The sequence below is a fragment of the Heterocephalus glaber genome, unplaced genomic scaffold (genome assembly GCF_053883595.1).
Source record: "Heterocephalus glaber isolate CG9 unplaced genomic scaffold, H.glaber_assembly_v1.0 deba00001636, whole genome shotgun sequence".
Taxonomy (NCBI): Eukaryota; Metazoa; Chordata; class Mammalia; order Rodentia; family Bathyergidae; genus Heterocephalus; species Heterocephalus glaber.
The window spans coordinates 18,120-32,731 of record NW_028258394.1 but is presented as its reverse complement, the minus strand read 5'-3'; the positions used below and the strand labels follow the sequence as shown (position 1 = coordinate 32,731).

Below are 14,612 nucleotides of genomic sequence, written 5' to 3'. Positions count from 1 at the left end.
TGAGGATACTATTTGTGTTACAGACTTGTGGGGCCCCGGGGAGATGTAGAGCGAGCCTGGGTAGATGTCCCCACCCAGTTGGGTCTGTGTACTCCATTGTCATCCTGCAGTTTGAAGCCATCCCTACAAAGATGGTCCCTCGTTCCTGCCCCTCCAGGGCCACCTGCTCTCTGAGCTGGACTTTCCTTCTTGGGGTGCCCCTGTTATACATGCAGAGCAGGGAAACAGGACTGGATTCAGGACCTCCAGGGCCACAGTGTCCCTGGTTGGAGAGTTGCACCCAAATATTGGGATTCCCCGGTCCCTTGAGGCTCAGAACCTGGGCTGCCGGGACTGTGGCTTGGATGTCTTGGACCCAGAATCTGTCTGTGGGGTCTGTTTCTTGGGCCAGAGTGACCAAGGCTTTAAGTCATCCTAATGATCTAGGGTTGACATAAGGACTTCCGGATTATATAAGGGAAATACTATAACTCCCAACCTGTTAGATGTCTGATATGCAGAGTTCATATTCTCTAAAATGGAAGAATGAATTCTAGGAACAACAGAGGTTAAGAGTAGGAAATATTTATTGAGAAAAGGATACTTTCTGTCTGGGACAGAAGGGGACCCAGAAAGTGGGTTGTCTATGAGCCCACTTTTCAAAGAAGTTTTAGACACCAAAATCATGAGTTGGCATAAGGTGGGACAAAACTATGGTCAACCAATGCAATTGCAAGTAGAGTCACTTAGGTAATATTGATCCAATAGGGAAGCAAGTCACCTACCAAGTGTGCATGGAAAGAACAAGGACCTTTCCTGGAAAGGATGGGTTAAGGTGTTGGTCCCCTGCCCAAGTGATATGCCTATTTAGAATATCAATCCTTGTTGTTTATCCCTGGGGAACTACATGTAGTCATTTCATCGTTGTCATGAGGCCTGGCTTTCAATGAATGAACCTCCACCCACAGTTGTAATGTGTTCTCATCCTCTGCACTGACTTCTTTGAGGGCCTAGTCCTGTCTGACTGTCTAGAATATCTCTACTTAACTTAGCTGTCTGTAATAATAAGAGTCTCAGAGGATACAGGTGGGCAGTTCAGGTGTTCACATCTGCCCAAGCCATCCTGATATAGTGCACCAAGTAATAGGAGGAACACATGATATAGAGGGAACAGATGTTAACTCCCAACATGGTAGATGTCAGATAGTCTGAGTGTGTGTTCCCCAAAATCAAAGAATGAATTCTAAGGAACAACGGAGCTTAAGAATAGGAAAAATTTACTGGGGTATAGGAATGCAGAATAAGAATAGCTTCTGAGAGATAGGAGGGGTCTCAAATGGGTTGCCAATGAGCCCACTTCTCAAGGTAGTTTTATAGCGCAAAGTCATGAGGAGTGTGTACAACATGGGTAAAAAACTATAATCGATGGATAAGATTACAAGTATAGTGGCCTAGGTAATATTGACCCAATAGCAACAAGGGTATATGGATGGCATCATTAATTTTGGTCAATAATCTGTAATCTTAGTCTTAGTCTTCTTAGTCTTAGTAGTCTTAGTCTTACTGGTCTTAGTGTTAGTGGATGGAGGCGGATGACTCACCCTCAAGGAGATAATGGTCTATCTATATGAGAAAGCCCAAAAGGGTGGTACCAATAATCTCAAACTTCTGTTCATCCCTTAGGGAAGTATGCAATCTGGCCACGGTGACTTTTAATCTTCTTCAAATGAACCTCCAGCCACAGCTTCAGTGTGTTCTCATCCTCTGCACTGACTTCTAGGGCCCAGCCCTGTCTGACTGACTAGAATATTTCTACCTAACTAGGATATCTATATCAATCTAAATAAGCAAACTAATCCAAATAATATAAGGCAATATTATAACCCCCAACCTGCTAGATTTTTGAAACACCAAGTTCACATTCTCTAAAATTGAAGAATGAATTCCAGGAACAACAGAGGTTAAGAGCAGGAAAAATTTATTGAGAGAAAGATAGCTTCTGTCTAAGAGAGACAGAAGGGGGCCTGGAAAATGAGTTTCCCACTTACTCTGTTTCTCAAAGGCATTTTATTGAGCAAAGCCATGAGGTGAGACAGGTACAAGGTGGGACAAAACTATAGTCAACTAATATGATCCAATGGGAAATCACAAGGTGGGCCCCTAAGGTGGGACAAAACCCAATCAACCAATAAGATTACAAGTACAGTCACCCAGATAATATTCATTAAATGGGGATCAAATGAGGAAACAAGCTATGTAGCAAGCATATATGGAATGAACAAGGAATTTCCAGAAAGAAAATGAGCTAGGGAGCTTCTGGTCCCCACTTAAGGGGATTGATATCTATTTGCAATATCAATCATTGCTAATCATCCCTAGGGGAAGTGAGTGTAGCACTTTTTCTGTTTTTATATAATGTTGAACTTCAGTGGATATGTCTCAATTGTCTTTCATATTGACTCCTCAAGAGCTGACCCTGTCTAATTGTGTACAAGATATCTAATTTACTTAGCTGTCTACAATATTTACCCCTCTGAAGAAGTATCCCTAACTGTGGTTAGGGGAGAAAAGGGTATAATTTCTATCTAACTGCTTCAAGCTGAGAAGGATTAATGTGAGGGAGACTGCAGTCAGAGGCCCTCTCCAGAGAGCTAATCTCATGGTAGAAGTCATGCTACAGTTTACCAGTTACGAACTTTCCATATAAGGTTGATCTGCTGGATCCCAGTAAAAGGAATCTAGCACATTTGTTGTTTGTTACTTCTGTGTGATCACCCAGAGTTTGGCAGCTTCTAGGCAGGAATAAACAAAAATTTCAAGAAATTAGAACATATATAATCTAAGCATGAGCACTAGAATGGAAAGGCAGGTTGGGGAAAAGGCCACATTTAGGAACTGAATTAGTGATTGTAACCCACTGGCTCTTAGACTCTTTTACTGATGGAGGTTATCTGTAAGTCTGATATTTTGTCTTAAGTCTCTCTCGTTTACACTGTAAGAAGATAGAGACAATTTGAAGGACAATTTTACCTAAGAAATTTAGAAACTCTTAATGAACTCATATACATTTTACCACGGTTTTCTTAATGACCCACAACAGTGCTCAGCTATCAGTGTAGCTAGAAACTGCCAGAAATGATTAGCACTTGGAGCCCCTTTTTATATCTAGCTGTATTATTATGGTCTTGATTTAATATCTTCACTTATACTTTTCTACTTGGGCATTTAAGACTAAGTTATAGTGAGACCTGTGTCAATCAAAATTAACCTCTTGCTATCTATCAAGGTCAATTAAGTCTCCTCAAGCATTACTTTGGATCATGTATAGAGCCTCTTAGCTCTTCTGTCAGTGTCAGGCATCAGGATGGGTCATGGTCTTGCTTGACCGTGTTGCTTTTGGTGAAAGCGTGGGAGACTTTCCCTCTTGATGATCCTCATTTGGCATACTATTCTTGATTCTGTCCTCGGGCACGAGACAATCTTCCTGCTTGGGAGGTTGGGTGACTCACCAAAGTTGTAAGATCCTGTAGAAAGGTTCCCTCTTGTCCTGGCTCCTCACTGATCTTGAAGGGCCAGGGCCAAAATATTGGCTGTCTTTTTAGCCCAGTTACTTTTCTAGTTCTGGTCTCTAAACTTCAGTTGTTGAACACCCAAAAGAGAAGATCAGTGAGAGCAGCATTTTAGTAGGAGCAGTGAGCTTAACTTATAATTTTACCTGAATATCAAGAACTTTGAAATATAAAATATAGTTAGAGAACTGTTATTTTTTATTAACTATGGTTGTTCTAGTAGTTGAATCCCTGCAGAATGTTAACAGACAGCAGTTATATAGTTTTATAGAGAAGACGAGATCAAGAGCCACACATAGTATTTTATCATGACAATCATGATGATATTATTGTTACACACTTAAATGTCTATGTTACCACAGAATAGTTTTTTCGTCAAATACTTCCATCTGATCATAAGGCATTAAAGGACACAAAGAAGACTCTCACCTAATTTGTTATTCTTTAATAGGATACCATCTAAAGAGAATGTACATACCAGCCTATAAGTGTACCTTAAAAGTTTATCATGTCTAGCCTCTAATTTTAATGTGTGACTTTGTCTGGACAGTTTGGTGCCTGAGCATCCATCCCTAAGTGTGCTAACACGTATAAAAAACGCATCGCATATGTTCTTAAGAAAATTACTATTTGACTGGTTATTTCATGTAAACTTGACATGTACCTCTTCTCACAAGTACCTGGGGTGCATGAGAAAGGCAGATACCTGAGTCAAAGAAAGGTTATTACCATAAACAATACTTTGAAAGCCTGTACACCCAGAAGGCATGAATACATTTACCACACCATGAAATTAGCAACAATGAGTACCACAGCTATATTAAACACTTTGTTCCTTTAATTTAGTTTTATACCAAGAGCATCTTTTAATAAAATCTTATTATTTGCTAACAGAAAACTTAGCCTTTTGATGATAACCAATGTGAACATATCACAATAACATGTTTAGCAATGTTTATTGGTGTATGTTTTGCCTGAGGCTATGGAAATTATTGGGGTCCCCTTTGTGAACAAAGGCTGGAGAATATTTCCAGGCAGTTGCTCCCTTATTCACCAAGGGGAGTCCTGTCTAGCGGGTTTTTGAGCCTAAAGGTCCCCATTTAATTATGCCAACAAATTTTTAGATGACCTATGAGAATCAAATTGTAACAATTAACATATTACTTTGACCAATGAAAGATTTCCAAGTTATTATATACCGAAAAAAATATATATTGCATTTATAAAACCAGCCTTGACATCATTTTGATCACCTGGCAACCTAAGGGGAAGCAGGTCTTTAACCCTAATGACATTTATGTATAAGTCAACTTAAGTTTTAGGCAATATTTTTAAAATCCGAAAAGGCTAAAAAAAGAAAACATTTTTTAGCTCAAATGAAACAGCTGTATATATTGTAAAAAATTTGACAGACAGACACACATAAGACGACTTGCTTATAAACCAGAGAACACTGAGATATATTTGGCCAAGTTGAATTATAATAACTTTTATAATTTTTAGGTTTGTGACTATAAATAAAACTAGTCAGAACTTTTGTAGGTCAATTAACAGAGATCTCTTGCAATAAGAATCAGAAGGAATAAAAATCCTTTACACCTGTGAAAGCAAAGACAGCTTTTTTGGTACTAGGACTTGAACTCAGGACCTTGTGCATGCCAGATAGCACAGCACCACTGAGCTACATCCTCTGCCCCAGCAAAGTCAGGTTTTTTCCCCCATTAATTTTATTGGTACATTTTAGGTATACAATACAGTTACATTCATCATTGGTATCTTGTACCATTACATGAGTCTCTTGGTTCTTCCCCCCCCCTCCCTTACCCTCCCTTCACGCCCTCCACCCTTCCCTATTTGCAAAGACCTTGTTTCCATTGTTTTCCTCTTCTCATATTTTTTCCTTTTCCTTTTTTCCCTTCCCCTACCCCTCCCAATTCCCTGGGTCTTTTAGACCTTTTGTTCCTGTTACACAATATCAATTATACATTTTTAAAATTACAATATTAAGATCTAGGAGACATTACCACAGATTTTACAGAATTTAAAAGGATGTAGAAAGCATATTACAAAAGTCTTTTTTGAAATAAATTTGACAACTTCTAAGAAGTAACTTAGAGGACAAAATAATGACACTAACTCAGGAGGAAATATAAAATTTGAATAGCACTTATTAAAGAAAGTATATTCCTAGCTTGAAAACCTACCTATATGACAACAGCAGGCTCATAAACATTTTAACTGATAAATTATATCAAACAATTAAAGCAGAAAAAAGGAACACTTCTCCCCTCATTTTAGGAACTCAACATTGTGCTAATCCTAAAATTGGATAAAGATAATAAAAGAAAAAAGTATGAACATAGATAGAAAATTGTTTAACAAAACAAACTATTAGAAGTTTTTTGTTTTTGTTTTTCTTTTATTAGTACATGTTTGAAGTACTGCTTCAATGAATGATGATTCCATTTGTCTTGGAAGTGGGTATGTGTACTCATGGAGGTTATTAGGTTCCTGTACACGGTGTATCTTAATTCTACTTACTTTCCCCTTTTCTTCCTCCTCTCCCCTAGCCCTTGGTCTCCTGGACTCATTCCTATTTCCAAGAAGTCTTGCCCCTTGTTTCCTTCTACCTGTTCTTTACTACTCTCTTTATTTGTTCTTTGCTTTACTCAGATGAGAGATACCATATGGTATTGAAGCTTGTGTGTCTGATTTATTCACAAAACATTATATTATCCAGGTCCATCCATTTTTCTAAAAATGTCTTGAATGTATCCTTCCTTACAATGAAGTAGTATTCTACTATGGGTAGTACCACGTTTGCTTTATCCATTTATCAGTTGATCAGCACACAGACTGTGTCCAGTTTTTAGGTATAATGGATTGTGCTGCTATAAACATGGGTGTGGATGCACGTATCATTGTAATATGATGTCTTTAGCTCTTTGGGGAAGATATCTAGAAGGGGAATAGCTGGGTCATACAGAATTTTTAGTTTTAGTTCTTTGAGAAATCTCCATACTGATTTCCATACTGGAGTACTAATTTGCATTTCCACCAACACTGTAGGAGGGTTCCTTTCTTTTTGTTTTATTTATTATTATTATTATTATTGTTTACCACAGCCAAGCCAGCATTTGTTATTCTCTGACTTCTTGATGATAGCATTCTTTATGGTGGAAGGTGGAATCTTACTGTTGTTTTATTTGTATTTCTCTAGTGGTCAGAGATGTTGAACATTTTTTCATACATTTGTTGACCATTTGTGCTTCTTCTGAGATGTATCTATAAATTACACTTGCCTATTTCTTGGCTGGGTCTTTAAATTTCTTTTCTTTTGAGTTCTTTATACATTCTAGATATTAGTCCTCTGTCTGATGAATAGTTAGAAAAAGTATTTTCCCATTCTGTAGGTTGTTTCTTCAGTTTACTAATTGATTCCTATCATGTGCAGAAGTTTTTTTTAATTTGGTCAATCCTTGTTATTCTTTCTTGTGCAATTGGGGTTATATTCCGGAGAAGCAACAGTGAGGGGCAATGAGAGAGGATCAGGATGAAAGAAGAGTACAACAGCAAAAATAAGACAAAGGAAAAAGTCGTGTGGTGGCTCATGCTTGTAATCTTGGCATTCAGGAAGCTGAGGCAGGAGGATTGTAATGAGTTGGCGATCAGCCTGGGGTATATAGTAAGTTCATGTCCAGTCTGAACTACATTGCAAGACCTCATCTCAAAGAAAGAAAGTGAGGGAGAGAGAGAGAGAGAGAGAGAGAGAGAGAGAGAGGGAGAAAGAGAAAGAGTAAAATACATGAGGGTGAGATGGGGAGCTGGCTAAAGTCTGTCATCAGTGCAGCTCATTTCCCTACCGGAGATGTCTTCAGAGTCCACAGCACCTGTCTTGGAAGTGTTAAGAAGGGGGACACACAAGAAGAACAAGCGATGTATCTGCACTGTTTCTCCCAGCACTTCTCTCCTATTGGTCAAAATCAAACCCATGTTGGAGTTAATTCTAACAGTAACTTTCAGGCTACAACACAGAAGCCATCCAAGCAGCCACCTGGGAAATGAGCACCCCGTGGAAAAACTGCTGAGATATGGCTGTGTCTGCACTGAATAGATAAGTGCAAGGGCCTCTCTGCAAGGAGTGGCTGCAGCAGCAATGTGGTGAGCTTCATTTCCACAGGAATACCGGGGGACAGGATGAGCCTGGCTGCAGACAGGATATTAGGTGTATGTGTGCTGTGCATAAGAATAGGGTGATGAGTGTGGAAAAGGAAATCGGTGAGTGTGAACATTTAGTTCATGATAGTCATTCTCACTTACACAATCGCAGCCTTCTATATGAAATTGACCGATACATAATGAAAACTTTGCTCTTTCCAAGAAAGGCCTATTCTTCTTTCTCACTGTCTGCACTTTATATCTGTTTCTCTTATATAAGCCCAATAGACATCCAGTGAACTTTTTCATGGGAAGAATCTTGGATACACAAGGAAGTGCTATCAACTTCCATAAGTAACTGAACCTGATGAATGAACATGTTCCATTCAATGAGACTGACGACACCTTGATGTCAAAGTTATATAATCATACCAAAGGAGACAAAAATTTTAAAAAATCCCTCAGGAATACTGAAGCAAGTAAAATACTAGCAAGCAGAATCCATCGATGTGTACCAAAGACTTTGCACCATGACAGTGTAGCACAGCTTTTAAAATGATGGGTAACTTTATTTGTCTACCCACTGCAATCACGCATCCCGGTTTCTGAGATAAACTGGCTAGGAATAATGTCCATATAAGTAGAGAGACACCTAAGAACTTTCTCTCCTCTTTCTTGCTGTCCCTTCTCCCCTTTTTAAAACTGAGTACACACAAAAAAGCTCCGTGAACATGTACTGAGCAACAGCCACCAAGAGAAGCAGCCCTAGATGAGATCTACCATGCAAGCACACAGATCCTGGACTTATAACATCCAAAACTGTGAGAAATGTCTTTTTATTGTTTCTGTGACATTTTGTTATAAAAGCCTAAGCAGATTAATATGAGGACAGAAAAAAAGTCTCAATCTGCCTAACTTGATCTATAAATTCATTGATGTTTGACATAACAAAGAGAAAAACCATTTGCCACAGCTTGGGTATGACTTCAGTGGGTAGCACCCAAAGTTCATGTGTTGAAATTTAATCTTGTGAGGTAGTAAGAAGATGGAACTGAGGGCGCCCCACGGAGCGGCGGGCGGGCTGGGGCGCCAGAGGCACGGCGCGTCAGGTTCCTGGGCCCAGGGTGTCCCGCGGAGCTGCCCCTCAAAGCCCACGGGGAGATGGCAAACGCGACTGGCGGGCTCCTCGCGCGCCGTCTGCAGCGCGGGGGACCGGACCTCGGCCCCGCGGGACAGCGTGCCCAGAGCGGAGCCGGGAGCCCAGAGCCCAGCTGCGGTGGCCGCCAGCCGACCAGATCTGAGGCTGTCAGAGATGACTCTGGTTTTATCCCTGAATAGGTTCTGCCAGCCCATTGTCTCGGAAGGAGCTGCTGAACTTGCTGGGTACCAAGCACCATGGGAGGCTGACAGCTAGCGAGGTCTGAGGCCCCGGGGCCGGAAAGGCTCCCCTGCAGGGAGACCCGGGAGCCGGGCACCCCTGGCAGGGTCCCATTACAGGAGGATTTCAAATGCTGTAACACCCAAGATCACATACTCTAAGAGAAAGTATGTGGAAGAAGAGGATTTTCACCCACCACTCAGCAGCTGTAGCCATAAAACCATCTCGATTTTTGAGGAACGATCCTGAAGTGCACCTCCGAAGATTCGTTCTTATAAACAATTTGATGAAGAGGACCCATGGCGAAATCATCATGCAGAGTAACTGGTGCTTCCCGGCGGCCTCCCCCGTTGGCAGCGCCTCCGCCCAAGAGTGGTTCATGGCTCAAGACTGTCCTTACCGAAAATGACCGCGCATGACCAAAGAGCAGCGTAAAAAGTTCTATGCCTGCTGTTTTTACCAGGAGCGTGGGGCCACTACCTGAATCTATCCCTTCCAGTCCATGCGAGTGTCGGAAGCGCCTGCACCGCCTCCTCCGCCTCCGCCGCCTCCTTCTCTCCCCCTCTGCCTTTGCCCAGTTGTTCCCACCAGTTGAACTTCGATGTAGGCAGTGCAGCTATTTACAAGAGTGATGGCCAGACATCGGCCAGTGAAATCTTTGATACGAATGCCAGGTCTCTTGGTGTCCAGGAAAAGGCCAAATGAAACGATGAGAAGGCAAATGACATTCACAGAGGTGGTGACCCCTCAACCAGGACCCTCTGGGAAGTGACCTTGAGGTTGAGTGCAAAGGCCAATTTTATGATTTTTTTCCCCATTAACCTTATTGGTACATTTTCGGTATAAAATACAGTTACATTCATCATTGGGATCTTGCACCTTTACATGAGTCTCTTGGTTCTTTTTTTTTTTTCCCCTTCCCCTGCCCTCCCTTCACCCCCTCCAACCTATCCTATTTGCAAAGACCTTGTTTCCATTGTTTTCCTCTTCTCATATTTTTTCCTTTCCCTTTTGTCCCTTCCCCTACCCCTCCCAATTCCCCTGCTCTTTTAGACCTTTTCTTCCTGTTACACAATATCAGTTATACATTCTTAAAATTACAATATCAAGATCTAGGAGACATTACCACAGATTTTACAGAATTTAAAAGGATATAGAAAGCATATTACAAAAATATTTTTTGAAATAAATTTGACACCTTCTAAGAGTAACTTAGAAGACAAATTAATGAAACTAACTCTGGAGGAAATATAAAATTTGAATAGCACTTATTAAAGAAAGTATATTCCTAGCTTGAAAACCTACCTATATGACAACAGCAGGCTCATAAACATTTTAACTGATAAATTATATCAAACAATTAAAGCAGGAAAAAAAGAAGGAACACTTTTCCCCTCATTTTAGGAAATCAACATTGTGCTAATCCTAAAACTGGATAAATAGAAGAAAAAATAAGAAAATAGATAGAAATTTGTTTAACAAAACAAACTATTAGAAGTCAGATCTGGCAGGATGTAGAAAGTGGTTTTGTTATAGGGATGGCAGTGTTGGTTCAGCCTTGGAAGATCCACCCCCAAAAGTCATCCTTTTAACAGAGGAAAGGAAAAAGCCATATGATCCTGTCACTAGCTGGAGAAAAAGTATTGGACTAAATTCTACAGCTGTTCATGGTGAAAGCTATCAGGAGACTAGAAGTAGAACAGAACCTTCTCAACAGATTAAAGACATCCACTCCATACTTCCAGTGAGAATGCCTGGTATGAATGGAGAAGATATAATGCTTTCTCCTTAAGGTGGGGAACAAGGGCAGATATGCTTACTCTTTATCTGTCCATTAAACTTTGAAACCTAGTCCCCACCAAAATAGTCTGGCAATAAAATGACACAACTAGGATAGGACTAGCATGGCAGAAGCAAAATCTTTATATGTAGATGAAATGATCATCTACAGAGAAAATAAGAAATCTCTAGGAGACCCTAGAACTTGTACTTGAATTTAGCAGGATTAGAAAACACAAGGTATATAAAAAATTCAGGTCTGTGTATACTTGCTATAAATGAAGAACTGGATATTGAAATTTAAAAGTTATGTAGGAGGACAAAGGACCCAGAAAAGCCAAAAACAGTGTTGGAAGACATTTAGCACCCAATTTTAAGACTTCTTCTAAAGCTACAGTAATCAAGGCAGTGTTGATGTAAGGAAAGACATATAGATCATTTGAATAAAACAGAGAATCTAGAAATAGAACCACAGATATATGGTCCATTGAGTTTTGAAAGATTACTTAACATTAGCATTTTATAGACTATAAACTCGATTCAAGAGCCAAGGAAGAGAGAGTGTCTTCAGCAAATGGCACTAGAACACCTGGTATCCGTATATAAAGAATTAACCTCAACCCTTTTTTTCCATGCATGAAAATAACCTGAAGGGATCTATGAACCTAAATAAGAAAGCCTAAAAGTATAAAACTTTAAGAAGAAATTATAAGGGAAAATATTTATGAATTCAGAGTAGGCAAGAACTACCTAGGATACAAAAGCCATGATGCATAAAAGAAAAAATTGATAAATGAGATTCCGTCAAAATTTAGAACTTTAAATGACATCATTAAAATGAAAAGTAGTCCTTAAACAGACCATAATTACAATGCATATAACCTATGAGCAGAATACATAAAGAATTCTTAGAGCTCATTAATAGACAACCCAATTAAAATGTAGACATAAGATGATAAATAGCCAGTATAGCACAAGGAATGGTGTGCAACTCTAGAATCAGAAAAATACTAATCAGTACAATAATAAGATTGAATTATACACTCATTAGGGAGATGAAGTCAAAAGTTTTTAAAGCCTTGTCATGAGTTTTTCTTTTTGTTGGATTCTCCCCCTTTGCATTTAATTTGTCACACCCAATGGATTCATTCTGCTGGGTTTCCTGGGGTTGTGATCCTCATTGTCTTTCCCTAGGGTATTGTCTAAAATTTTTTGGAGTGCCGGTGTGGTATTCATGAAGTTCCTGAGGTGCTCTTTATCATGAAAGAATCTTATTTCTCCACCAATTTTGAAAGATAGTTTTGCAGGGTACATCATTCTGGGTTGGAGGCTGTTTTCCTTTAGGGCTTGAAATACATCACTCCAAGCTCTTGTTGCCTTGAGGGTTTGCATTGAGAAGTCTGCTGTGATTCTGATGGGCTTTCCTTTGTATATGATTTGTTTTTCTTCTCTCAACTGCTTGTAGAATTTTGTTCTTCTGTTGGATTTCTGGAATCCTAACTATTATATGCCTATGTGTACATTATTTTGATCAAGGCTAGCTGGAGTTCTATACGCCTCACTTATCTGTATGTCAAGTTCTTTTCCCCTCCTTGGGAAGTTTTCTGCCATCACTTCTGTGAACCGTTTTTTGATGTCATCTGCACTCTCTCCTGTTTCTTCATTGACTCCAATCAGTCTTATGTTATTCTTCTTTGCATCGTCTAGCAGCTGCTGGATTGATTCCTCATGTTCCCTTACAATTTTAAAGCAATTTTTCTTTTCCTGGTCACTCATTGCAATCTTATCTTCTATATCTGAAATTCTATCCTCACATTGCTTCATTCTGCTGCGCAGACTTTCCGTGGAGTTTGTAATCTCCTGGAAATCTGTTTGCATCTATATTATGGATTCCATTTGTTTCCTATGTTGGGGATTCCATCATGTTCCTTAGCTCCTCTATTTTTTATCTGTATCCTCTCTAGATTTATTAATCATGTCTTGCACTATGAGCACAATCTTTGCTGTTATCTGAGTAATTATTTCTGATTTCATTTTTCCCAGATCCTCTTTTGTTGCCAGTTCAGAGTCCAGGTGGTTCAGTATCACATTGTTCCATCTCGTTTCCCTTTGGGGTTTCTGTAGGTGATCTGGAAGTCTGTTTTTGAGGCTTGTTTGCATGTCTTCTTATTTCCACGGTGTGGGGGGAGTTTCTTCTGGCGCCCACAGGGCTCACCTTCTCTGCTCTAGGATCATGGAATGGCAGCAGGGGAGCTTCCTTATGGGTGCTGGGACTGGCTCAGCTTCTCTCTTCCCCTATCCTTCTACCTACCTATCCATCCCTCCCCAACTCCTTCTAACTCCCCATTTATCCCTCCATTTACTCCAAAGGGTAAAGTTGCCATACTGAAGAGTTTATTCACTATAAACATATGTTGGGCTGGCCCTTGTCTTTGATTTAATTCACACAGTTAAAGGCGACAGATTAATAACTACCACAAATTGTCATTTTCTAAGAGGTACTTGATGCTATTGTGTTGCTGATTGTATCACTTGGGCTAAGGTATCGTGATTGATCTAATCAGTTGTCCTTCCTGATACAATGAAAATGAGACAGCCTCAGCACCATTACAGATTCAAAATCTTAAGGCTAGCTATATCTGGAAGACACCTCTGAGAAGCAATCATTCCAGAAGGGTTCTAAATACATCAACAAAGATACTTACAATAAGCAACTTCAAAGTATTAACCCAGGAACTAAACCAAAGACAGTACCAAAAATAAAAATGAGAAGACATTTAAGTAAGGTGACTTCCACCTCACAAAAGTCAAATACTGGGGGAAATGAGGTGGAAAAGTCTGATAATCAACCACCTGGACACCATGAACTGATAGCACAGGAAGTAACAAAACAGATGCATGAGGCTCTAGAAAAATTCAAAACAGAAATAATCTCCAAGATAACTACAGAGATGGTGAGCAGAGTGAAAGACATGATTAGAGGCTCTAAAACAGAAACAGATAAAAATAGATGACCTCAAAAATATGCTGGAAGCCACAAATGCCCAGCATAAGAAAGAAATGGAAACCATGATTGTCAAACATAAGAAAGAAATGGAATCCATGAAACAGATTCAGACAAATATTCAGGAAATTAAAAACTCCACTGAAGGCATACAGAACAGATTAAAGGAATCTGAAGATAGAATATCAGATATAGAAGACAGGATTGCGGTGAAGAACCACAAAAACAGAGATTTCTTAAATATAGTAAGGGACCACAAGAAATCAAGCCAGCAGCTGCTAAACGATGCAAAGAAAAACAACATAAAACTGACAGGAGTCCACAAAAAGACAGGAGAAAGTATAATTGACATAAAAAAAAAAAACCTGTTCACAGAAGTAATAGTAGAAAACTTCCTGGACAGAGGTGGAGAATTGGACATACAGATAAGTGAGGCATATAGAACTCCAACTAGCCATTATCAAAAATATCTACACCTAGACATATAATAGGCAAGATCCCAGAAACCCAACAGAAGACCAAAATCCCACAGGCAGTTAGAGAAAAGAAACCAATCACCTATAAAGGAGAGCCCATTAGAATCACAGCAGACTTCTCAACACAAACCCTCAAATCAAGGAGAGCCTGGAGTGAAGTATTTCAAGCCCTAAAAGAAAGTAACTTCCAACCTAGACTGTTGTATCCTGCAAAATTACCTTTCAAAATCGATGGGGAAAGTAGATACTTCCATGACAAGGAAAACATG

At 39.6% G+C, this 14,612-nt stretch overlaps 1 long non-coding RNA gene and 1 pseudogene across 4 annotated transcripts in view; one reads left to right on the top strand and one right to left on the bottom strand.

Annotated features, from left to right (window-relative positions):
* Nucleotides 1-1,940: 1,940 nt before the first annotated feature.
* LOC147822388 (uncharacterized) overlaps nucleotides 1,941-14,612 on the bottom strand; it is a 29,497-nt gene continuing 16,825 nt past the window's right edge. For all 4 annotated transcript variants that reach the window (XR_015445727.1, XR_015445728.1, XR_015445725.1 and 1 more), the window contains one exon: nucleotides 1,941-3,612. This is a non-coding gene — a long non-coding RNA (uncharacterized LOC147822388). The remainder of the gene's footprint in view (nucleotides 3,613-14,612) is intronic.
* LOC147822389 (SERTA domain-containing protein 4 pseudogene) lies at nucleotides 7,990-13,976 on the top strand (annotated as a pseudogene).